Raw genomic sequence first — 26,679 nt, forward strand, 5'->3', positions numbered from 1 at the left:
GTTTGGTCCCTGAAGAAGCTGAGACCATACCTCTTTGGGACTCACTTCCTAGTTCAAACTGACCACAGACCTCTCAAATGGCTGATGCAAATGAAAGGTGAAAATCCTAAACTGTTGAGGTGGTCCATCTCCCTACAGGGAATGGACTTTATAGTGGAACACAGACCTGGGACTGCCCATGCCAATGCAGATGGCCTTTCCAGGTTCTTCCACTTAGAAAATGAAGACTCTCTTGGGAAAGGTTAGTCTCATCCTCTTTCGTTTGGGGGGGGGGGTTGTGTAAGGAAATGCCTCCTTGGCATGGTTGCCCCCTGACTTTTTGCCTTTGCTGATGCTATGTTTACAATTGAAAGTGTGCTGAGGCCTGCTAATCAGGCCCCAGCACCAGTGTTCTTTCCCTAACCTGTACTTTTGTATCCACAATTGGCAGACCCTGGCATCCAGATAAGTCCCTTGTAACTGGTACTTCTAGTACCAAGGGCCCTGATGCCAAGGAAGGTCTCTAAGGGCTGCAGCATGTCTTATGCCACCCTGGAGACCTCTCACTCAGCACAGACACACTGCTTGCCAGCTTGTGTGTGCTAGTGAGAACAAAACGAGTAAGTCGACATGGCACTCCCCTCAGGGTGCCATGCCAGCCTCTCACTGCCTATGCAAGTATAGGTCAGTCACCCCTCTAGCAGGCCTTACAGCCCTAAGGCAGGGTGCACTATACCATAGGTGAGGGTACCAGTGCATGAGCATGGTACCCCTACAGTGTCTAAACAAAACCTTAGACATTGTAAGTGCAGGGTAGCCATAAGAGTATATGGTCTGGGAGTTTGTCAAACACGAACTCCACAGCACCATAATGGCTACACTGAAAACTGGGAAGTTTGGTATCAAACTTCTCAGCACAATAAATGCACACTGATGCCAGTGTACATTTTATTGCAAAATACACCCCAGAGGGCACCTTAGAGGTGCCCCCTGAAACTTAACCGACTATCTGTGTAGGCTGACTGGTTCCAGCAGCCTGCCACACTAGAGACATGTTGCTGGCCCCATGGGGAGAGTGCCTTTGTCACTCTGAGGCCAGTAACAAAGCCTGCACTGGGTGGAGATGCTAACACCTCCCCCAGGCAGGAGCTGTAACACCTGGCGGTGAGCCTCAAAGGCTCACCCCTTTGTCACAGCCCAGCAGGGCACTCCAGCTTAGTGGAGTTGCCCGCCCCCTCCGGCCACGGCCCCCACTTTTGGCGGCAAGGCTGGAGGGAACAAAGGAAGCAACAAGGAGGAGTCACTGGCCAGTCAGGACAGCCCCTAAGGTGTCCTGAGCTGAGGTGACTCTAACTTTTAGAAATCCTCCATCTTGCAGATGGAGGATTCCCCCAATAGGGTTAGGATTGTGACCCCCTCCCCTTGGGAGGAGGCACAAAGAGGGTGTACCCACCCTCAGGGCTAGTAGCCATTGGCTACTAACCCCCCAGACCTAAACACGCCCTTAAATTTAGTATTTAAGGGCTACCCTGAACCCTAGAAAATTAGATTCCTGCAACAACAAGAAGAAGGACTGCCTAGCTGAAAACCCCTGCAGAGGAAGACCAGAAGACAACAACTGCCTTGGCTCCAGAAACTCACCGGCCTGTCTCCTGCCTTCCAAAGAACTCTGCTCCAGCGACGCCTTCCAAAGGGACCAGCGACCTCTGAATCCTCTGAGGACTGCCCTGCTTCGACGACGACAAGAAACTCCCGAGGACAGCGGACCTGCTCCAAAAAGACTGCAACTTTATCCAAAGGAGCAGCTTTAAAGAACCCTGCAATCTCCCCGCAAGAAGCGTGAGACTTGCAACACTGCACCCGGCGACCCCGACTCGGCTGGTGGAGAACCAACACCTCAGGGAGGACCCCCGGACTACTCTACGACTGTGAGTACCAAAACCTGTCCCCCCTGAGCCCCCACAGCGCCGCCTGCAGAGGGAATCCTGAGGCTTCCCCTGACCGCGACTCTCTGAAACCTAAGTCCCGACGCCTGGAAAAGACCCTGCACCCGCAGCCCCCAGGACCTGAAGGACCGGACTTTCACTGCAGAAGTGACCCCCAGGAGTCCCTCTCCCTTGCCCAAGTGGAGGTTTCCCCGAGGAAGCCCCCCCTTGCCTGCCTGCAGCGCTGAAGAGATCCCTTGATCTCTCATTGACTTCCATTGCGAACCCGACGCTTGTTCTAACACTGCACCCGGCCGCCCCCGCGCCGCTGAGGGTGAAATTTCTGTGTGGGCTTGTGTCCCCCCCGGTGCCCTACAAAACCCCCCTGGTCTGCCCTCCGAAGACGCGGGTACTTACCTGCTGGCAGACTGGAACCGGGGCACCCCCTTCTCTCCATTGAAGCCTATGCATTTTGGGCACCACTTTGAACTCTGCACCTGACCGGCCCTGAGCTGCTGGTGTGGTAACTTTGGGGTTGCTCTGAACCCCCAACGGTGGGCTACCTTGGACCAAGAACTGAACCCTGTAAGTGTCTTACTTACCTGGTAAAACTAACAAAAACTTACCTCCCCCAGGAACTGTGAAAATTGCACTAAGTGTCCACTTTTAAAATAGCTATTTGTGAATAACTTGAAAAGTATACATGCAATTGAATTGATTCAAAGTTCCTAATGTACTTACCTGCAATACATTTCAAACAAGATATTACATGTTAAATTTGAACCTGTGGTTCTTAAAATAAACTAAGAAAAGATATTTTTCTATACAAAACCTATTGGCTGGATTTGTCTCTGAGTGTGTGTACCTCATTTATTGTCTATGTGTATGTACAACAAATGCTTAACACTACTCCTTGGATAAGCCTACTGCTCGACCACACTACCACAAAATAGAGCATTAGTATTATCTATTTTTACCACTATTTTACCTCTAAGGGGAACCCTTGGACTCTGTGCATGCTATTCCTTACTTTGAAATAGCACATACAGAGCCAACTTCCTACATACACCACTAGTGCAATTTCAGTATCTGTGTTATAAGTCTCATGATCGAAGCTGGAACAACCTCCCCATGCACCTCAGACAAAGCCCGTCACTCACCATCTTCAGGAAGAACCTTAAGGCTCTTCGGATGAGGCCCCTCTCCTCTCCCCCAGCACCTGGAGACCCTCACAGGTGAGTAGCCGCGCTTTACAAAAACTTATTGATTGACTGATGTTGCCAGTCAATGAGGAATGTTACACTATTCATCTTTCTCACACTTCTCCCAACTACAATGGTTTGTGGCATGTATGTATGTGCTTCCTGTATGGGAAAATAAAGATTCAGACTGCACCAAAATGTTCACAGTTTTCATCTGTTCCTACTGTGGGTGGTTGACCTAGTTACACAAGTGATTTAGATGGTGAGAAGTGTGTGAATGTTGAGTTTTTAGAACTTTTGTGGATCCCTGTATCTTCTGGAACTTTCCCTGCCAGAAATGTGATAAACATCGGACACTTTAGCCAAAGCTTGCTATTTGCAGGGTGTTTTGAGTAAAAGAAAGTGGTGGATGCTGCTACAGTGGCAGTGCAAACATGGCTACAGACCTTGGTGGATAAACTACTCAAAGTCTAGTTGTCAGAAACATCCAGGGTTGGTGGGTTTTCCTGGGTGCCAGCGACCAAGGGCCCAAATATGTCACATAACCACATGGCAAGAAAGACTGAAATTCAAGGAAAAATCTTGATGCCTCCAAGTTGCTTTTGGGAGGAATTTCAGTAGTGGGCGACTGATGAAGGCCCAAAGTGGGGTACTGTTTTGACCTACAATGTGTAGGCTGACTATAGAGGTGTTAAAACTAAACCTCTGTCAAAATAACCCCTTCGACATGTAAAAAGAAACCCTCCCTTTTAAATGTTAATGTCACCCACATGCAGTATGTGTAACCCACAAAGCAGGGTGCATGGTATTAAAAAGCAGGACATGTAGAGATTTAATGCTCACTTGTCCCTACAGTGACTAACACCCAAACGTTATTTTGACAGTAGCAGGCTTAGCAGACCTATGTAGAAAACCAGGGTACAAATTAAAATCCTAATACTGTATCACTGTATCTCGGGAACAGGGCTAGTTAGGAAAATAATTAAACACGTATTTGTATTAGTTGTTAAAAATGCAATTCAATGGTGGAGGAAAAGTCACTTTAAGAAAGTTACCTTTCCAATGCCTAAGTTGCTAGAGGCTGATTTGTATTTGCTCTCAAACTTCTCCCAGCCAGTGATTAGCATTTGAATAGGCATGAAATGCCTCCCAACAGCAACAAAAGGATGACTCCTCTGAACCTCACAGAATATGCAGGGTCTGCGCTGTTAGAATCCTTATGATGCTGCAGTGTCAACTCCTGCTTGACAGGGTCTGCTGAGTTTAAAATATTACACTTGGCATCCTGTTCTCTCCCTTTAAAGTGTGCTCAAGACAATTCTTCTGTATCCATTGTCTGTTGGACAAAAGCAGGATTCGACAGCAACCAAAGTGTATCTATCTCTGGGTTTTACATCAAAAGGAAGTTTGGTGTTTGATATGGGAGGACACTAAGATTATCAAAGTAAACTCTCTATACACACTCCTAGCTCTCAGGGCCCAAGTTTAGGGCGGTGGAAGACTGTTTGCCATTTGCAAATGCCCTAAGTGGGTAGTATTGGCCCCAGGAACCTTTACCTCATGGTTAGGGCATGCCAGGAAGTTATTTACACCCATTGGCCTGTGCCAGGCATAAATGTGGCATCCACTTCAGAACACTGCTGGACCTGAGGAACAACAGAAAAGGACTCAACCTGCTGTCTGTGATCTGAGAGGAGCCCTGAAGGACTGGACCTGCTCTCACTTGTATCCGTGACAAAGAAGTGGACTTCAAGGGCCAAAAGGCTGACCTGTTGAAACTATAGGGATACAACGAGCTACAAGAGGTCATTCCTGCAACTGCCCAGCTGACCAATGGCAACTGGACCTGGACTGAACCATACTGTTGGCCTCTGCCTGACACCCTGTGAGTCTCTACGTGCCTCCCCAGGGACACCTGTGGTGGATTGGGACTTAAAGGACTAAAGTCAAAAGGTAAAATGTTTGACCAGGATAAATTGTGGTCAGCATTAAATTGTGCCTTGATCCCAGTCTATGGCGACAACTGACAATCATTGCCACTTTGTGCTTCCTGGAGCTATTACTACTTAGAACTTTAAAAATTCATATCTCGGGTTCCCTTTATTGAATCATTGTCTCCTTGGTGTCATTTTGTTTATTACATTTTACTCTGTCTAATCCAGTTTGGGGTTTTGATTGTTTTGCGTATCAACTTTACTACTGTTTGGTACTACATAAATACTTTAAACATTGCCCTATGTTAAGCCTGTCTGCTCAGAGCTATAGCTTCCAAGGAGTTGAGCTCAGGTAAATTTAGTGAATTTAAGGGTTCGCCATGACAAGAGCTGTGATTGTTCTTTGAGGAGGGTAATCACTCATCCCAATCCATAATCCAAGTTCTTACACTAGGGAACTATAGCTATGTGTAAGATGCCAGGACAACACCTGTTTAATCACACTACTTGTTTCACAGACTATTTGCAGAAAGAGCAATCATGATTTCATTGCCCAGCAATAGAGAACAAAACATTAGCAAGATGTATCTTTGTTGTAAAAGATAAAGCCCCTGGCAGAGACAAGGGATAAAAAGTTGTTGTCTTGTGTCCCTTCGTAGTCTGTATCTTTTTCATGCATGGGCAGTTTAACTGATTTTCTCAGAAACACAGGGGTGTTGTGCCGAGACCTAACAAGCATTGGTAATACCATCAGATCTCACCTTTGAGACTGTTGATTCTGCCGTTGCCTTTTGTTCATGCTGTGCAGCATGGGCATTGCCGTCTCTAAGGATGTTTTGTAGCCATTCTGTATAGCAGTGTGGCTACTGTGCAGCATGGCTAAAAATAATAGTAAAAAAGTGGCATGACGCACAAGAGCTCATTTAAAAGCAAAAGAGCATTAGCCGTGGCTGCATCATAGAGCTTTTTAAAACTAGTTTTGCTACTCTGCAAAGCATCCGAGCTGCGGTACAGCATGGCTACAAAACATTGCCAATAGATCTCACAGATGAGACCGACTGGCTTTGCTAATGCTTGTTTCCTGTCTGCCTCTGCTCTTGTTTTGTCTGTCCTTTGATCTAGTGTTATTTCTATCCCCACTTATATCACTCCTCCTTTTCTCCTCTCTCTTCCCTCACCTTTTCCTAAAACAGATTACATACCTCTGTGTTCCTCCACCTGGCCATTTAAGTACAGCTCATTTGTGAACAAGCACTCGAAGGCGTTATCCACCTCTTTATGGTAGATATACTTTAACTCTTGTGCGGAGTCTTCTATGCCGCGGCTACTTCTATCAGTAAAGGAAAATAATTTCCTGGTTCCAAAAAAGTCAATAAATGAACGTGACCCTTGATTTCAGGCACAAGGTTGTAACTACCAAAACAAGGTTGTTTACTCAAAGTTGTTGAGGAATGTATATCAATATAAAAAGGTTAATTTGTAACTGATTACTGCTTAACCTCAGCATCTCAGGTAACAAAGTCTAATGTATCAAATTAACAGAAACTGGAAATGTAAGTAGAAAAGGACTGATTGTATGGCTGTCAGCTAGTGACCCCTCTTTTACTTTCTGAAAGGGCATGGAAAGGAGTACTTCTGTGCTTACGGAGCTCCGGGCAGGTACTACTTTGGGGCCCACTATGTGAAACATAAAAGCGCTAGAAGCTACAAAGGCGTACAAGACAGGATGTAATGAGGTTTTGTGACGGCTTACTCCATTCCAAGTGTGATAGAAATTCAGTCCCTTATTACACGTGCATAATATTCTATGGCACTTGCAATACGGTGGGTGGGATGTCTGTCAGGTTTGTGACGGAGAACCCGTCCACCAAACCACATCATGCCCTTAATTGGCAAAATGTGGGGCATAGTTCGGAGCTTTCCGGAATGCTTTGTGTAGGGACAAGTCTTGCACGTGAAGGTGTTATGGCTGCGCACAATTCTAAATATTCCCTCTTACACTGGGGGTCTGGAGTTGTGAGGTGCCAGCTCAGAAGCAGTCCCACCCAACTCCGGAGCCTTGGCATGGAATAGAAAAAAGAATAACTATGCATGTTTTGAATTAATTCACTTAAAACCCCGAGCTAGGCTAATCTTGAAAATTAAATCTGATAATGGGAAATGTTACGACAAAGCCACGTTTTTCGACAGTGATCTGCACAAACCCTCGGGTAATTCAAGTACAAAATAAAATTCTTACCTGCCTCTTTCAAAGTGGGGTACAAGTCTCGAAATATACATACTCCGAGATTTTATAACCAGCAGGCTGCCATAAAAGTGTTGACTGTTCAAATTCGGTCGCAACATTGAATTAACATTTATCGCCTGGGTTATAAATCACCTGTAGCAACAAGCGATATATTGTGCCCTGCCTTGATGCCGGAACATTTCAATCAATAAGGCTGATCAGGTCACAGAGTGGAGTCGGGCCTTTTATCCATCCAGCGTGTCCCCTTTCTAACGACATCTGTGGGAAGGTGAGCTTTGTTATCGCAGTAAAGAGTCCGTTAGGAAACCAGTGGCGGCCTATCCCTCTTATCATCCATCACTGATAGGCGGCCTGGGTTCAGCTCCAACGATTCTGCTTCTGCTGCCAACGCCTGCTTGGGAGGTTTGTGTAACAGGCAGGAGCGACAGAAACGAGAGCGCTAGAGAGACAGGGAGAGAAAGGCAACGGGAGGGAGTGAGAGGAAAGAGCTTCATGAAAGACAAGGCAAGGGCGAGCCAGAGGAGATGAGGAGAGCGAGACGGCAGAAGGCCGTGAGAGAAAGTGATGAGGCAGAGACCAGGCTGAAGGAATCAGCGACCGAGAGACGGAGAGAATGAGAGGCATAAAGGCGACAGTCTGCACCATCAGGTCAGGCACTTCAATAGGCAGGGTATAAACAAGATCAAAAGTAGTGTCCTTACACGGCCATAGTTTATTTTAATAGACAGTCGAGAAAACTGCATGTATTTTATACAAACTTTCACCAAAATAATCGCATATTCCTCATGTACGATCTTTTACACATACTCAAATAACATTTGCATACATAGTCTCTACATAGTCACAGAATCATAGTTACCTCAGAAGCAAACAAAATGATTTGTGGAGGGGATCCTATCCACCTCCTTCCACCGAAATAATCACCTCAACGTGGGCAACCGCATAGTACAGCCAAGAGGTGCCATACCCTTTCCATGGTGGATATATTCAGACTTCCCGCGTGCGCAGCCTACCTCCTGCCAGTCAACTTAAATGCTATTTTCACCACAAGTGCACTCAAAATATTTTTAATTAAAACATCCACGCCCTTGTAAAAGAACTGCAAACAGACGAAAGGTCTCCATTTGAGGACGTCTGTCTTGAACAGTGGGAAGCAACGAAGAGTTGAATATTGTCTCCAACAAAAAGTGACACTTTGTGACAGAACGCGTTACCTTTTAGACATTTGTTGTTGCTTCACCGGGCTTGTAAGATCATTTAGCATGACATCATACCAGGTAGTCTTGATCAGACTTACCCTAAAACTGAGAACATAGGCCCCCTGACTCCCTGTCACCAGAGAGATGCCACATCATTGCCCCCAGTAGAAGAGCTTAAGGTAGCCTTTTACCAGGCCATCTTGTTTAAAGGACTGGGTGATATGAAGCTGTTGTTTGAGAGGGTCACATATAAGCTGCTGGTAATGTGCAGAAAAGAATATGTATCCTATGACCAGCAGGTCCCTCTGTTTGTTTGTCCTCCATAGCATTTACACAAGCGGGATCTACTGGGAGGAGCAATACTAACCCTTTCAACCCCAAATGTTTCTGACAGTTAAAGGCTCCATCGAGGGAAAGTGAAAAGGACACGCAGTAATGTTACCATCGGGTATCTCTGAATTCTAGCAGGTAGACATCTAAATAAGACAGTAAAGACCGCCACCACAGCCATTACTGCCATTTGTAATGACGGCTTCCTTATCTGAGACTTATTCAGTAGTTCATGTTGAATGCACTGTTGATGATTCCCTTTTTACCTCACAAACGTAGCGTCTGCACATACCTTCAGTTCCGACAGCTGCTGCTAGGAGGCCCAGCAAGGAATTGCTTCTGAGCCTAAGCTAGACCTTCTTTCCGCGGCAGAACAGGTCTCTGTCTTTTACGTGGGCCTGGTCTTGTCAGTCCTCGACACCTGCAAACATGAAAAACAGATCTTACACCAGGATTCTGTTGTGCCATTTTTTGTCCTCAGAAACAACAACAAAAAACATCCAGCGGGGGTAGAGTGCGAAGGTAGGTCTGTTTTTCTTAATGCGTTTATAATAAGGGTGGTTAAAAGACACAACTTTTTCCACAGTATGCTGAACTGCTGAATTTTCACCTTGGACAGTATACAGCAAATCAAAAGAGGCTCATGTCTTGCAGTAAATATCTACCAGAAGACGATCAGTATTTGTGGTAGGTAAGTGCCCTGGGGCCGAATTATATATACAGCACACTTTGACCTTTTGCACCACGGCGGACCTTTCAAAAGGTTGCTGTGGAACAAACAAGGAAAATGCACCTTAATAAGCAGACTGTGCTGCCCCCAGGGCAGCCACGAACCTCTGCAGCCGCGTGGGGAGGCACATTCAAGTGAAAAACAGAGTGGCTGTTTCAAAGCCACTCCAAAGCAGTCACTCCATGTTTCACAGTGCAAGCGGCAGGCCGCCTGCACTTTCAAGAGAGGAGTGAGATCCCCTTGCAGGCGGATGAAGTGAGTGACTGCACCCGCCTGCAATGGGATGTACGGGTAGGGGTACATGGACCCCCAAAAGGGTTGCCTTTAGGAGGCGCACAGAAAGTGCACCACCCTTTTGTGGCCCACTAAAAGTGCGCCTCATGAAGGTGTGTTTGCCTCTGGTCCCACATCAGTAACATGGCGCAGGTGCAAAGTGATTGCCTCATTTGCATAGGGCTATAATCCTGTGCAAATGAGGGAACGTCCTCTCATGATAGCGCTGGTGCTACATGTGCACAGCACTATCAGTAATACATCAATATGACCAAGGATATGCTCAGCACTTTCTTAGTCATTGAATAATTCAAACAAAAGATGCGCCTTTAAGGAGGTGGTACCAGTTGGCAATCCTATATGGTGCTTGGGCTGACACCACTCAATATTACCCCTGAGCAGCAGAGCTTAGTGACTGCTAGAGCCACAAACTTGACCAGCAAGATGTACAAAGTGAAGTTATCAGGGTTAAGAGAGTTGATGATTGCCTGCCAACAAGAACGTATGCTCAGTTTGTTCCATTCCAACTTTAGGAGATGCGTCCATTCTTCTACTAAGACTGGGCAGCTGCAAATGATATGTTGGAAAGATGTGTCATGCATTCCACACCCTGGCGGCACCTGGCTAAATGTTCAGCAGCAGTCAGTCCCCGAGCTTAAGGGCTATGAATCTTGCTTTTTTGTGTTTTGAGTATGTGCAAGACAAGTAGGGTAAATGTTTCATTTGTTGGTAGGACCTGATGACAGCCCATGCATGCTTGCGCTTTGCTACAAAATCCATGTCACCCGGATGTGACAGGAAATGCACACGCTTTTAAATATATTGCCTAAAAGCATGTTGACTCGTGTGGAAGGCCAAAACCTCTTCAGCATTTATATTGCTATTGCAGTCCTTGAGGTACAGAAGATGGGGTTGTCTGGGACCACCAGACTGAATTTCATCCCACAGTAGGGCCGCTAGGCTTCCTCTCCTGGCAAGCCGAAGCGGCTGCAGGAGGAACACCATCAGGAGATCTTGCAGGACCTCAACACCACCATGATCTCCATAGCAGGGGTGCTGGTAGCCATAGCCAACATCATGAGGGAATATACAGCACACCAGCAGGCCCCTACAACTATCCAGTCTATTGACCAGCCCACCACTTCCGCTGCAACCAGTGGGCAAGAGGCCCTGCTACTGGTCCCACAGGCCATCAGCATCCCTCCCCCCGCAGAAGGTGATCCACCCCGTAAACATTCCCTGCGACTCAGACAGAAGCCAGAGACACTTGCCAAGACCATTGTCAGGAAATGAGACTCTCCTGATTGTCCACCTTGTGTCAGACCCTGTCACCTTGTCCACTGTGAACTGCCTTTGCTCCGCTTGCTATGGCCCTTTGGACATGGGACCTGTGCTACAAACAGACTGGAACAATACCCTGGACACTACCATCACCCCATTCCATTGCACTTTACCCTCAATTTTATAGCATTACAATAAACATCCTTGAACACAACTTGACTGATAGTAATTTATGTGTTGAGAATGTGCATTCAGGGGAAAAGTCACATCTGATGCAAATTATATGAACACTGTGATAGCATACAATTAATGACCTGCAACTGTCTGTAGTAATCACACCAGGACACTGTTGTCATATCAGCAACATCTGTAGAATGACAAGCCACAGGTGACAGTAAGTTGAGATGCAAAGGAAGTGAATGCCATTATGCTACAGTCGCACAGATGAAATCAATAGGCAGAGCAATGATCAGTTTCACTGTCTCACCTGGAAGTATTGATAAATAACTGATGTTCTGTTGTCCACATCCTCATGCTCTGCCTCCTCATCCTCACTGTCCTCAGGGTCCACTGCTGCCACAGGGGCATCTCCAGTCTCCACATCCTGCAGAAAAGACACATGTCACCTGAGGGCCAGGTTGTGCAACATGCAGCATGCCACCCCTATCTGGCAGACCTTCCTGGGTGAGTAGCACAGGGATTCACCTGTAGGATGGAGGCACCTGAACCTGGCCTTCAGGAGGCCGAATGTCCTTTTGATTATTCTTCTGGTTCGCTCATGTGCCTCATTATAACGGTTCTCAACCCCTGTCCTGGCATTCCTCACAGGGGTCAGGAGCCACAACAGGTTTGGGTAGCCAGAGTCACCTGGAAGTAGAGGCATACACTGACATACAGTGGGTGGGGACTCTAGCTCACCTATTATACACACCCTGTGCCTCTGCAGTTGGGCCATCACATTTGGGATGCTGTTTTTCCTCAGGACAAAGGCGTCATGCACTGATCCAGGATACTTGGCAGTGACATGTGAGATGTAGTTGTCCGCCAGGCACACCATTTGTACAATTATTGAGTGGATACTCTTCCGATTTCTGAACACCTGTTCATTCTGGCAGGGGGGTGAGGGGGGACGACGAACATAATATGTGTACAGTCAATTGCCCCAATAATATTGGGGATATGTTCCATTGCATAGAATCCTGCCTTCACAGTAGTCAAATCTTCCACCTGGGGGAAAACAATGTAGCTGCACATGTGTTTCACCAGGGCAGACAAAACCCTTGCCAGTACGATTGAGAACATTGTCTGTGACATTCCTGCTGCCAAGCCCACTGTCACTTGGAAAGAACCAGTTGCCAGGAAATGGAGCACTGATAGCAGTGGGATGACGGATGGCTGATATCAGGTCCGGCTCCAATTGGGCACACAGCTCTGTGATTGTGGCCCTGTCCAGTCTATAGGTGAGTACAATGTGCCTGTCCTCCAGTGCAGCCAAGTCCACAAGGGGTCTGTACACAGGGGTTTGTCTTCTCCTCCTATTCATCTGCAGCAGTCTAAGGGTCACAAGAGTGAGTAGGCTGTCACAATTTGAACAATGGAACCACAACCTCAGTGTACATACAGCATCAATGGTATGGGACAGTGGGAATGGCAATGTATGTGAAAATGTAGGCAATGATGCAGTTATGGTTTATCTGATCGTTGTCCACCACCATGAAATGGCGACTGCCTGTCCTGTATCTTGGGGCAGGTGGAAGTGAGGTAACTCCGCTGACGTTGGGTGTCGTGGCAGAAGGCAGTCTTGCACCACCGTGCAATTCTTCATTGGCTAATATGGGGCTCCATGGAGTACAGTGGCCAATGGGGATCAGTGCCAGCGGCGGACGTGACCATCATTTTCTATGTAAATCCTTACTTGTTTCCTGACTTTCCACAGGACAACACCTACACTGCATGTGCTGCTGTGACCTGTGTCTGGAACCTACCATGGTCCTTGTGACCAGGCAAAGGGCCCCTGCTTTCACTCTGGAGGAGTTGGAGGGTTTGGTGGATGGAGTCCTACCCCAGTATGGACTTCTGTATGGGCCTCCAGACCAACAGGTGAGTACACCTTGGGCACGATGCTTGTGGCAAGGATGCATGGAGATGTGTGTGTAAGAATCAGGGGGCGGGGGAATGTCTGGTGGTAGTGTACATGGTGGGCGCCGGACGATGTGTGTGCCAGTGGTGATGGAAACGGGATTGGTGGGCCATATGTGTGACAGGCTGGATTGTATGTGTAATGGTGTCCTCCTGTCCGCATTCCTTCTGCAGGTCAGCACCCATGAAAAGAAGGGATTGTGGCGTGCCATCGCCAAGGACGTGCAGGCCCTGAGGGTCTACAGCAGGCAGAGCACCCCCTGCAGAAAACGGTGGGAGGTCCTGAGACGCTGGGCACGGAAGACCGTCTGGCTTCCCAAAGAGGAAGGGATGCCCATCGGAACATCACCCCCCTGATGGCCCGCATACTGGCAGTGGCCTACCCAGAGCTGGATGAGCACTTGAGGGCATCACAGCAACCACAAGGGGGTGAGTACAGTGGGCGTTACTACAATAATTGGTAGGTGGCATGGGATCCGGGTGGTGCATGTGAGTTAGTGGATGCACCTTAATGCCAGGCCAGACATTGTAGCGTGATCCAGCTCAAGGGTAATGGGTGTATGGCAAATGCAGGCAACCTAGCTTGTTTGCATTCCATGTCAGTCAGGGCTTTCTGGGTCCCAGGAGGTGTGCAGTTGGCAGTGTTTGGCCCTTATCTTGCTGTAGCATCTAGCCAAATCAATGCCAGTGCAATGCGTAGTGCTCAATCCTGTGTGTGTGATGATGCTGTGTATGCCAACTGTGGTGTTGGACCTGTAATTGACCCAGTGTTCTCTTTCTCTTTCCTTCTCCCTTTTTTCTTCTGTCATCCTGTCCATGTGTACATTAGCATCATCTGATGGAGGAGCAGGGGCACCGGCGACAGAGGGAGCTGCATCCCACAGGACCCAGGAGGCAGAGTCCACCGACGCCGAGGGAACCAGTGGGATGGAAGGGGAGGGGCGCACCACAGCGGAGACAGGCAGTGACAACACTGACTCAGATACTTCCTCCAATGGAAGCTCCCTGGTTGTGGCGGACACCTCTGTGACCACCCCAGGTGCAGGCGCCACCCCCGTACCAGCACTGCCCTCCCAGTAGCCCCTCAGCGAGTTGCCTGTGCCCACTCACCCAGGAGGGTGGGCATCTCCTTTGCCCTAGGCACCCCCGGCCCAGCCCCAGTGAGCTCTACTGCCCTGAGTGAGGAGGCTATTGACCTCCTGAGATCCATCTCTGTAAGGCAGTAAACCATTGTGAATGCCATCCAGGGGCTGGCATCCCAGATGCAGCAATGTAATGCATTCCTGGAGGGCATCCACTGTGGATTGGTGGCCCAACAGAGATAGATTCAGACTCTGGCCTCCTCTCTGATGGCAGCCATTGTCCCTGTTCCTACCGTCCTCCCTCCAACTACCACCTCCCAGTCCCAGTCTCCTCAACCCCAACCCATCCTATGCACACATACAGACGAGCCTACACACAAGATAACACACAAGAGAGGCACAGTCAAACACAGGCACCACACTTCAGCCCACAAGCACCAGACAGTTGCACACACAACCACATCCATTGCCTCCACGGTCTCCCCCTCCTCCTCCCTCAGTCACGTCCACACTCACACCTGCATGCACTGCTTCAACAGCCAGCACCAGCATCACCACACCAAGCAGCACACACACCTCGATAGCAGACACCTCCACAACATCCATCCACGCATCCCGTGTCCTCTGACACCCGTTCTGTCCCCCCCTCCTAAAGGACACAAACGCAGGCACTCAGACACCCAACAGCCATCCACTTCACATCAGCACTCTACCCATGCACCTGCACCCATGTCCAGCAGACGCACTCCTCCAACAACCACTCCCTCAACCTCCACTCCCATCGCTCCTCCCTTCTCTCACCCCACCGTTCCTAAGAAGCTTTTCCTTGCCCAACTTGACCTCTGCCCTCACCCTCCCTTCCTCCCCCCGTCCTGCCTGTAAGAGCAGGGCCCCAACGACCGAGCACAGCACCTCAGCCAAACAGCCCACGGGGACAGTGGAGACACCTCCTAGTTGTGGAGGCAAGACAGTGAAGGAACCCACTGCACCAGCCAGGAAGGGTATGCATCCCACTCCACCAGCCAGGAAGGGGAAGGATCCCACTCCACCAGCCAGGAAGGGGAAGGAACCCTCACCTTCTGGCATGAAAGGGCAGAAGCCCTCACCTCCTGCTATGAAAGGACAAAAGCCCTCACCTCCTGCCATGAAAGGGAAGAAGCCCTCACCTCCTGCCATGAAAGGGAAGAAGCCCTCACCTCCTGCCATGAAAGGGAAGAAGCCCTCACCTCCAGCTGAGACACAGCAGCCCTCGCCTCCAACTGAGGCTGCCCAGGAGGCTCCTTCCCCTTGCGAGACACAGCAGCCCTCACCTCTTGCAGAGGCGGCCCAGGAAGCACCTTCACCAGCTCAGACACTGCAGCCCTCACCTCCACCAGAGGCTGGCAGGGTACCAACACCACCACCACCAATGGGCATGGGGCCCTCATCCCCTGCTGAGGCACAGCAGCCTTCGCCTCCAGTAGAGGCTGCCCAGGAGGCACCTTCCCCAGCTGAGACACAGCAGCCCTAACCTCTTGCAGAGGCTGCCCAGGAGGCACCTTCAACAGCTCAGACACTGCAGCCCTCACCTCCACCAGAGGCTGGCAGGGTACCAACACCACCACCACCAGTGGTCACAGCGCCCTCACCTTCAGCTGAGACGGTGCAGCCCTCACCTCTTTCAGCTGGCATGTAGGTTACCCTCCAGGGACACCTGTACAAGGAGCTCCCTCCAGGACCAGTGGGCAAGTTCGCCACCTCAGAGACTGCGACCTTGCACTCCCCAGCAGTGGGAAATGGGCATGGAGCCCCCTCCAGGACCAGTGGGCAATTCCTGACTTCGGCTGAGGAGCCCCTCCCCCACTCCCCCTGAAGTGCCTGCCCACTTCAATAATTATGCCCCTGCGCAGTTCTGTGCGGATGTTGCCAGGAAACAAGTTGGGCCTTGGACTGTGCCCTGTGGCCATGTGAGCCCTTAGTACTTTGAACTGGGCATTGGCCCTTTGTGGACAATTGTACATATATCTTTGTTTTCCAATTGGTTTATATGGTGGCTTATGCCTTGCAAATACATTTTCAGTACTTACAAACTCTAGTCCTTGTATTATTCTGCTGTGTGCCACTGTCTTTTCATCTGCAGCTGGTTGTGTGTATGGGGTGTGTGTGTGTCTGGTGTGTGTTGTGCGTGTGTGTGTGTGTGTCACTCTCCTTTCCTCCCTCCCTCCCTCCCTTGTGTGCTAGGCTGCTGTACTCACCGTCGTCGTCTTCGTCGGCGTTCCAGGTGGAGCATGGCGAAGAAGAGCATCTGGAAGACTTGCAGTTCTGGTTCCATGGCCGCTTTATCTTCTCTATGTCTCTGACGGTGTGGCTGTGGTCTTCTGTGCAGTGTTTCCGCCAGGCTTTTGATGGTGTTGGTTCCGCCCCGGAAATCATGGCGGATTGCAGTGTCATGATATGGTCGGCGGTACCTTGTCTTCCACCTGGCTGTTGATGGCTACCGCCGTGGTGCGTGGTCTTAACGCCCTGGCGGATGGTGTGGTACATTTGCTGTCTATGGGAGTTATCACCGCTATCGTCTTAATTTGGCAGTAATTACTGCCAGCCTGTTGGCGGTATTTCTGCCACTTTATCACCCACCGCCAATGTCATAATGACCACTTTTATGGCTAACAGGAACAGCCCCTTCTTTCAGAATGATCTTATGTTTGAATCCTTGAAATTTCCCTAACACATCTTTAAACAGGTTTTGGGAACAAACAATTTAAGTCATTCACAAAACCAGAGTTACCTACGTCTGACGTGATAACAGACACAGCTGGAAAAGCATTGGAATTCAACTTCATTCCCAACTCTTGTTGACGTAGCCATCCCAAAATGGAATCACCCTTCCTGCCACATAAATCTTTCCTTTTGTTCTCCTACCATTAAATTCAACGTCAGACCAAAACTATCCTTCCAAATCAATTTTGTGCCCAGAAGAACCACCAGGTTGTACACCCGGAGGACGTAACTGTCGTTCATACCATAACTCTAGAATTTCGATTTCCCTATTATACTATACCATGCCCAAGAATCTACCACGAAAGAAATGCTTTTTCCATCCAATTTCAAAGTACATTTAGGAAACCCTTTAGGTAGCTTATCAGAAACACAAAGTAGAGAACCTCCACTTAATATTTTTAAATCAAACCCATCACTTGTAACATAGTTGACTTTGTTGGGCATAACAGCTCTGCACACTATCCCCAAATGTCCTCTTTTTTTTTACATTTTAGACAAATTTTGTCTAAAGTCAGACACCCTTTAAAATTGCCAACATGGTATGGACTACCACATCTGTAACATAACATGCCATTTCCTTTCCGATCTATACCTCTGAAATCTGAGCCTTTCTTTTGATTAACATTAACCTTCTTTCTTATAGTATTAACTTCTATACTGACATCAGTAGTTTTTAGATGTTGACCTCTAATCTCACTTTATTTATTATAGCACTCAATGAAGTCTCAGTACCAGCCCATAACTTTTGCTGCATTTTTTACTTTTCGTTTTCATCATTATTTGATCTCGAAGTACTTGATCATGTGATCGTCTCAAATTCACAAAAAACAGCTAGAGCTCTTAATGCTGAAACATAGTCTTCAATAGATTCATCTTCTTTTTGACAACGAGAATAACATTTGAACCTTTCCATCACTGTCTTTATTTTCTTCCTAAATCTGTTTTTTAACTTTTTCACTGCTTACTCGAATACATCCATTTCGCCTATGGTTTCTAAAGAAGGAAGATTATTAAATTCCTTCCCAAACAATGTTTCAGTAAAGCGAGTTTCCTTTGAGAAGAACAGTCTTCTTCTTCAAATATATCCACGTATGTTTGAAAAACTGGAATCCATAATTCCCATTCCATAAGAAGTTCACCTGCAACTTGCAAAAACGGAGGCGGAGACACAATGTTTGACATCTTGACAAAAATAATGATTTCAAGCTATTATCGTTTTGATGTTAAGAACAAAATAAAATTGTATAAAACACTTGTAAAATGTACTTGAGCAATCCAAAAAAAAATAAGAATAATTGTGAAATGATTGATTTTTTTTCAAACAACTTGTTGATAGATGTACCTGTCACAAAGTAAATATGACAGATCATTTAAAAGTAACTGCCTCCAATAGGATTAAAATATGGGTAACCCAATCCAAGATGGCAACTAAATGCAATCAGGTAGTCAAGTGAACAAAATGGATGCCAAAATCATAACACATCTTTTCATAGCTTTAGAATGACGAAGGATTCCTTTCAAATCAATACATTTCACCCAATTCAAAATGGCCGCTGAAGATACATTATGGGGGTCATTATGACCCCGGCGGTGAGTGTTAATGTGGCGGTAGTACCGCTAACAGGCTGGCGGTACATACCGCTACATTATGTGAATGGCGGGTTGGCTGCGGCCAAATTGCCACTTCTCCACTCATACCGCCATGGCGGTATCAGTCGCCGTGCCTTGAGATGTCAATCTCCAGCCCAGCGGCCGGCACAGTACCGCTGGCGGCATTATGAGCCTTCATACCACCATGGTTTTCGTGGCGTTAGCAATGCCACGAAAACCATGGCGGTAGGCCCTACCAATGACAGGGAATTCCCTCCCTGTCATCGGTAGGCGGCTCCCCCACACCACCACACACCAGACGCCCCCAACCCCTTCTCCATGCAAAGCCCGTCCACCCCCCATACACACACTAACCCCCAGCACCTGATCCAAACACACACCCCCACCCCCTCTAATCCAAACACATACCTCCACCCCCCAATCAAAACACACACACCCCGCACACACCCAATCACTCACACTGGCATAAACACATTCATACATGCATACTTCCAGACATGCTCGCACACATTCTTACCCACAATCACACTGACACGCACTCACTTCACCATTCTTACACGCATTCACTCACACGCATACAGTCACGCAAACAACACAACACACACAGACGCATTCACACACTCACTCATTCATTCACACTCAGACACACACACACACACAACACTCCCCACCCACCCAACCCCCTCTACTGGCGAGGCAGTGCTGGTGGTAGCAGAGCCACCTTACCAACGTCCGCCACCATGAACACTACCAGATTTCCACCCTTCTTGTGGCGGAAGTCCGGCAGTGCTCATAATATGGCAGACGGATGGTAGCCGCGGTGGCGGTATTTTGGCAGCCGTCACTGCGGTGGTAGGTGTTTTTTACCAACAAAGTCAAAATCCACGCACTGCTGTGAGCGTCAGGAATATTGACGCCTGTCCCTCAGCTGAAAATTCCACATTTCCACGCATGGATCATGGGCGTCAAAGTCTTCAACATCCCTGCACGGACCCGAGGGTGCGCACCTGGAATTGACTCACGGCCTCCCTTGTGAGAAAAGAATAGCCGCACGGCCTCTGGTGCTGATGCACGGCCTCACATGCCAGTAAGGAACCGACACATCGCTTGGTTTTCTGATACACCGTAGCCCTTGCAGATTATTTTTTGGGGGGCGCATACCAGGTACTTTGTATTAAAACAAAGCATCATTGATTTCTATGGATTAGGAGTTTTTATTTTAAAAATTCATATCTTTAGTGGTGTATGTTGGATTTTTGTCATTTTGGTCTTCTTTAATTTAGATAAATATTTTTCTAAACTGGTGTGGAGTTGTCACTGTGTTGCTGTGTGTGTTTTGTACAAATATTTTACACATTGCCTCAGAGATAAGCCTGACTGCTTGTGCAAGCTACCAAGGGGGTATTTAGGTGTTATCTGAGCTGTGTATCTTCCTTGCCTTGACTGGAGTGAGGGTTCCTGCTTTGACAGAGTGGAAACTGACGGGCAACCAGAGACCCCATTTCTAATAGTGTGCAACTGAATGATAGCCTTTTGGAATGGATGCCCCAGTTCTTTAGCTTTGTCCAAAGGGCCCCTCTTGGAACACAGGTAAATGTTGCCCTGAAATCGACAAACCAGCAGTGCAACAAGGTTCACAATGGTATTGCCTTTTCTGTAAGCAAGGATTTAACTAACAGATTTGTCAGGGTGCAGATTTTTTGAAAACCCCAGTTTGATTCTTCAGGATGAGCCCCCTCAACTCTACCCATTGTTCCAGGTCCTCCATAAGTAGGATAGCAAAAAATGTTGCTTTGTTATCCAGGAGCGCTATCAATCTGTAGCTGCTGCGGTCAGATTTGGAACCACCTTTAAAGATTGGTTGAATAATGCCCGCACCAGGAATCTGGTATTACTGACCTCCTTAAACAGGGATTAAAAAGTGGAGTGAGTTTGCAGTCCCAAAAAGAAATATCCTGCTTAAGGTGGACCTGAGGGAGGCCATTTAGCCCAAGGGCCCCGTCTGATCTGGCCTTGGCCAGAAGCTGGTGCAGCTGGCTAGTCATAGATGGTAAGTCTGTGATGGAAAGGTCCAAGCCTATGGGATCTGAAAAAGTGGCAGAGACAGTAACCTTGGTATGCTTGTAAGGCAAGGCTCACTCCCTTGCTGAGTGACATAGCACTTCCGGGTGTCGTGATCAGTAGACGTAAAGTGTCTAGAAAGGAAAGACAACCATTCTAATTCAGAGATGCTTCAACGGACAGTAACATTCACTCGTTAGTCTATCAGAGCCCAAAATTTATTTTCTCAAGTTAATTTTTTTGCTTTTGTATAGAAGTGTTGCCCAAAACTGATCTGCATGTCTACCCAAATAGCTTTCTTATAATGTTTTTGTGCCAGTGTAAATTCCATTGCTAACTCTTTATTGTTAGGGTTTCTACGAGCTGCTCTTAGAACAAGGTTCCAAGCTTTCTTTGAGCTTAGCATCATGGCAGTAGGAGGGAAAAGCTTGGATGGCACAATGATGGAGTTGTGGCTACAGTTGTAGGCAGGAATTTCACAAGGAGCAGAGTAATAAAATTGGCTCACTCCACGATCAACGAGATGTTTCCAGTGGCAGCCCCTCTAATAGCGTTTATGCATTCGGCCATGATTTTATAATGAGAACCATCCCTTCATTTATGTCGCCTAAGGTTGTTGATGAAAGCTCCCTTACTGGTGACACTGGCCAAGGCATGTTGTGCCAGGCTGGTGTTGATTCTTATGACCTGTGGCGGTGGTCACGCTCAGAACAAGAGGCTATGCACTAGCTTTCAACTAGACTGAACATTTCCATGTTGCATACGGAATAATCAAGGTAGGACTGTGAATTACTATCTGATCTTGTCCAGTGAAACATCCTACGGGAACCTCCTGTTTAGGATTTTAAAGCCAAGATTAGTAAGCTGCAAGATCACAAATTCCCTCAGTGGGCTTAGAGGGCATTCTTTGGGCCTGATTTGTCTGTGATGTGCAAAGTGCACTCAGGGGACATCTCTGGGGTTTCCTCGTAGTGGACTTGAAAGACGTTCAAATTAAAGTTCCCCATTATCATAAGTCTCATAAAGGATGGTCCCTAACAAAGCTGCATATGGCTGATATAAGGTGGTTCAATGTGGACCTTTTTTCCCTTGAGCAGTGTTTAATGTCAGCGTTCATTAACAGAAGCAAGCAATGGGGTCTAAAAGTGAGCAGTTTGACTACTCATAACCAGTTTTCTTACATGGTTATGGGTTCGATCCCCACCCAGAGCTTTATGGAACTATACAATGACAGGCTGCCGCTTGGTCTGCCGTTTTTGTGCTCTTTAGAAGCTGGTTTGATATATTCAAGGAAGCCAGTGATAGGGTAATTAATGACAGAAAACGTTTCAAAATCGCTCCAAAAACTAGAAAGTCTGTGAACCACTGTTTCTGGGCAAGATTGCAAATGTTCCAAGAGCATAAGGAGAGGGGTAAAGACTCAATGGAGAGTGGGGTGCAGCAGTTTCCTTGATTCAGTCTGAAAACCTGCGGGTTAAAGTTGAGGGCAACCAACTCTACTCACCATCTCTCATTCACTGGGGGCTGTACGGATGCAGCCCAATGCATTTTTAAGATGGAGTAAGTCTCTTTCTTAGGCACGACTGGGGCAGTCTAATGTTTTGGGAGAAACCCAGGGAAACCAGTTTCCTTAAAGGCACTTAGCTCGATGTCCCAGCAGTTAAAAAACACTCCTCTAGATAAGATCTTTTGCATATGGGTTGCAGAGGCAAATTTCACCAGCACAGGTTTGGAGATGTGTGCACCCCTTGGAGCCAGAAACTCAATTGAGACAATGTCTTTTGATTCCAGAAGCTGAGCCCCGGGATAGCCTCAAGATATTTCCCCTGTTCAGGATATTGTAAGGTCCTTGCGTATGATGTTCCGGGATGAACAACAATTTGATGTTGAAATGTAGCAGGGAAACTTGCTTAGTAGTTCCTTGGCTTCTAATGGGGCCAGAAGAAACCTGAGTAGGATTTAAAGCATTGTAACCACCCTGATTTTCTTTCACCAATAGGTTGCTCAACAGATGCTCCATGTGTGGACCTGTTTGGACCTATGGTTCAGGGGGTGCGAGCCCACCTGTTCCCTTGCGGTTGTGACTCAGATGCTTCCTCTGTAAACCTGAGTGCAAGGCCTAGGGGGGGCCAGGTCCACCCTCCTTTCCAACTGGCTCACCCTTGCATTATCTTCCTCAGCACTAAGGTCAGTTTGGCTTGCAGAGCTATCATTTTGTCTTTTCTCTCTGGCACCTGAGTTTGGAGGAAAATTTGAGTTGATGATGTCTGTGCCAGTGTTTTGGTTAGATGATTGGGTCTTTGTGGCCTGATAGAGGTCACTTCTTTCTTTAGGGACTCTGGCTTCCTTGAGCTCCATTTTATGGACAACAGGTACAGTTGATGGATTGCTGAAGAAGAATTTCTGCTGTTTGTGTTTGTTGCTTCTGCTGACATTTTCTTTCTCTTTTACTTAGGGGTGAGTAAGGCTGGGTTAGGGCTGAACCTGGCGTTCAATGAACGGACTCAGGCGATTTGCTGCAGTAATGGCTAAGTTGTCCCGAGGAGATGTTCCTGCATGCTTGGAGCTAAGACCCTTTGTTGAGGAAAAAGCTTCCAGAGACTGAGCTTTGGAGGCTTCAGGAGCTTGTGGAAGTGCTGCCTCAGCCGAAATTAGACAGTGTCCGGAACCAGATCTGCTCCCTTTTATCCGAGTTAAAACAGTGTTGAGAAAGGCTGGGACACATGACAAGTAGTCAATGAATGGGGAGCAACAGCAAACAGTCTATGCCAGGTTGGAAGTGGATTGAGCTCTGAGAATGAGTTTGTTTAAAGTATTGAGCTTGTTGTCAATCCTCACAGTAAAAACTGCCAGGGAATTCTAGAGATGTACTTGAAGATCTAGCTTGTCAGAGTGGTAGTTGAGGGCAGATACTATGAACTGAAGAGTTTGCATGAGTTGTGGCCAGATGGACTACGGTGTGGCTGGGGGAAGGCCAGAGCTGGGGTTACCAAGTGCACCAGAACTATGAGGCTCCTCTGGGAAGGAGAGGGACCGTTCCAGAAGTGATTGATCATTCAGTTTTGTGCAAACAGTCTGAGGCTGGGGGTGTCCTGTGGTGTTAGGCTTAAAAAATGTCATTGGCGAAAATAAGATGATGCTTCCCACTGAAGCCCGGTTCCGTTAGGCAGCTGGTGGGCTAAAGGGGCATTTTGTGCTTGGTTCCAGGATTGGGTCCGGCTGGTATTGCGCTCCTATGTATGTATTGACCCCTGCTGGAGGGTCTTGAGAGACTGAGTGAGTTTGCCTTGAAGGTGAGGTCGTTGTTATACATTTGCATGCCTGGATGTTGGGGGCTGGGGTTCCGAGGAAAGGTAGCCTAAGATGATACAAATGGGGCTGGGGTACTGACTGCAGTCAAAACCTGTGGTAACAGAGTTGTGGTGTGGTGGCTGATAGAATGGACAATTAGAGGGGCAGGCTATAGACACTGTGTAATGCTTAAGTCAGGTAAGACAAATGAAACAAGTGAGTTCTTAGGACAGGCCTTCAAACCTTGGTGTTGCCACCACTGTTGCTCTTGCACGGTGACAGCAGGGCTGTGTGGACAGTAACATTAACAAAGGACCTTGCTGGCTCAGCCAGCCCTGGGCGTTCCTAAGTGGAGGACTCCAGCTCTTGTGATGTATGAGTGGGGTCAAAATCAAAGGTTTCTTTATGAAAAGGTGGAGAAGAGTGGTTGTGCGCAAGCTCGTTTGACCTGTTCAGTTCATGGGACATGATGTGGCAGGGTTAAGTACAGGATTTAATGCCGGTGCCAGAGGGCTAAGATCAATCTCAGGGGACAATGACTCCTCTGACAAACAACCTTATTCTTCCTGCACTTAAGGGCCATTGATAATGCTTTCCTTGTCCTGCCAGACCTCATCGTCTCACAACTTGCAAAACCTATAGAGCAGAGGTCTCTTGATCTGGGCACCCCAGAGGTAATTGCGCCACAAAGCACCTCTGCAGAACTGGTTGCAGAGGAGGGAGCATGAGAAGGAGGGAGCTCATGGGGCGACAAGGTGCACCTAAACCTAGCCAGGCCACTTCCGTGGCTGCTGGACTCTATCTATAGAGTAACAATTCCTAAGGTCGCACGCACCTTGCTGCCCCACCTCCAGACTTGTGGTCTGGTATAGGATAGTCTTAATGAGCAGCAGGCTGCCTGGCAAGCAGCAGCAAGCTGTCGTACTGGTGGCTTACTGGCTTACTTGTGTACTTGAATGCTTGGTGAAGCCTTAGTACGCAGCTCCCCCTTAGCGTGCAGCTGCCCTGCAGCCTCCTTCCAGAATGCACCAATGGCCCCGCCTCACCACTGCCGCTCCTCAGCTCCTGAGTGGCACAGCCCAAGACTACATTCTGAATGCTGAAAATGGCAGCAGGCAAACTACGTGCCTCTGACAGGCAGCAGGAGAGGTAATAGCAGGCAGGAGCAGAAATCGGCAATCAGCGTTTGCAAAGCTGCAAGGCTCCTCCTCCGAGCATCCTCCTAGGGTGCATACGTCCAACTTTCAGACGTGTTTGGCATGTAGGCTGCAAAGCCATTTCTGAGCTTTGCAAAAGTTGTATTGTAATTACATTTATTTGGCCCAAGTTAGCCCCACAATGTGGCATTGAAGAGCTTTATGACAAGTAGCACACTACTCCAGAGTCTAAAATTAGTGGTTAACCCAGTGGTTACTGGGATTAGTAACGTGCTCTCAATTAAATCATTTCATGCATTCACTCAACTTGTGGCCCACAGCATACAGCTATCCTGCAAGGCTACTAGGTTTTAGGCTCAATTTGTGGTAGATTCAATTGATAGGAATTAGGTGTGATCATTAGTGAGAGTTATGTGTATTCCTCCAAATGGCTGGTGGAATGAACAGATAGGCTAGAGGGGATAGGGTATTATTCGGATGCATTAAAGTAGTTTCAAAGCAGGAGATGTCATCTATGAAATGAGCTGCTGGCAATTTATATGCATACAATAAGACATTAAGGCAAGCAGACAGGCTATTCATCATAGACTACAGTCAAAGGGAGGAGGAATGCAGAGGAGAGACTGATTGAAGAAAATAAAGCAGAGGGCACAGAGAAATGTTTGTTGAAGTCCTCCTGATTCCTAGTCTCTCTTCATGCAGGTAGTCACTGGCCCAAACTACTGCATCCCATAATATCAGCACATTTCAGCAGCAATCGTTATGTCACAAAGCTATATTTTAGGCTAAAGATCTACTCACTACTGTATCTCAGTGGATTAATTGCAGTACCCCCAACTTCTTGCCTGTTTTTTAAATGCAACTTTGACTGACGTGCACTTAGTTCCTGCTAATCAGATCTCCAGCGCCAGTGTTCCTTCCCTAAAACAAGACACCTGGTCACTTGATCCCCAAGTGACCAGGCCCTTCAGATCCTCCCCACCCCTGTAAGTCCCTACTAAATGGTACCTAGGGCATGGGTACTGAAGAGGGCCCTTCCGGGCTGCAGTACAACTTATGCCACTCTGAGGGACCCAGCACCAACCTTATGCAGACTGCTATTGCAGGCTCAGTGAAAAGGTGCTCCCAACATTGAAAACACGACTTGGCACACACTTGTGTGTTGCCATGTCCCATAAAACACTGCTTGCAATATCACCCCTACAGGAGGCCTTCAGCCCTAATGCAGGGTGCATTAGATTACAATCGAGGGTAAATGTGCATGGGCAACTATACCCCTACTACGTCTTTGTCGATTCTTAGACATTGTAAGTGTACAGGGAGGCCATTTTAAATACATGTGCTGGACACTGGTCACTGCGAGTTCCCCAGCTACATGATGGTTTCTCTGAACCTAGGGATGTTTGGTATCAAACATCTCATAATAATAAACCCTCACCGATTCCAGTGATGGATTTATTAATACATGCACCCGGAG

At 47.6% G+C, this 26,679-nt stretch overlaps 1 protein-coding gene across 2 annotated transcripts in view; it reads right to left on the reverse strand.

Moving 5' to 3' along the window:
- LOC138285747 (queuosine 5'-phosphate N-glycosylase/hydrolase-like) overlaps nucleotides 1–26,679 on the reverse strand; it is a 119,908-nt gene that overhangs the window by 90,187 nt on the left and 3,042 nt on the right. Inside the window, exon 2 of one of the 2 annotated variants that reach the window (XM_069226084.1) lies at nucleotides 9,110–9,238. The gene's annotated coding sequence lies outside the window, so the exon portion shown is untranslated. Of the gene's footprint in view, nucleotides 1–7,279; nucleotides 7,718–9,109; nucleotides 9,239–26,679 lie in introns of those variants that run through there. The other variant, XM_069226085.1, reaches the window with a different exon arrangement.

Source organism: Pleurodeles waltl, chromosome 3_1 (assembly GCF_031143425.1).
Source record: "Pleurodeles waltl isolate 20211129_DDA chromosome 3_1, aPleWal1.hap1.20221129, whole genome shotgun sequence".
In the NCBI taxonomy this organism is placed as follows: domain Eukaryota; kingdom Metazoa; phylum Chordata; class Amphibia; order Caudata; family Salamandridae; genus Pleurodeles; species Pleurodeles waltl.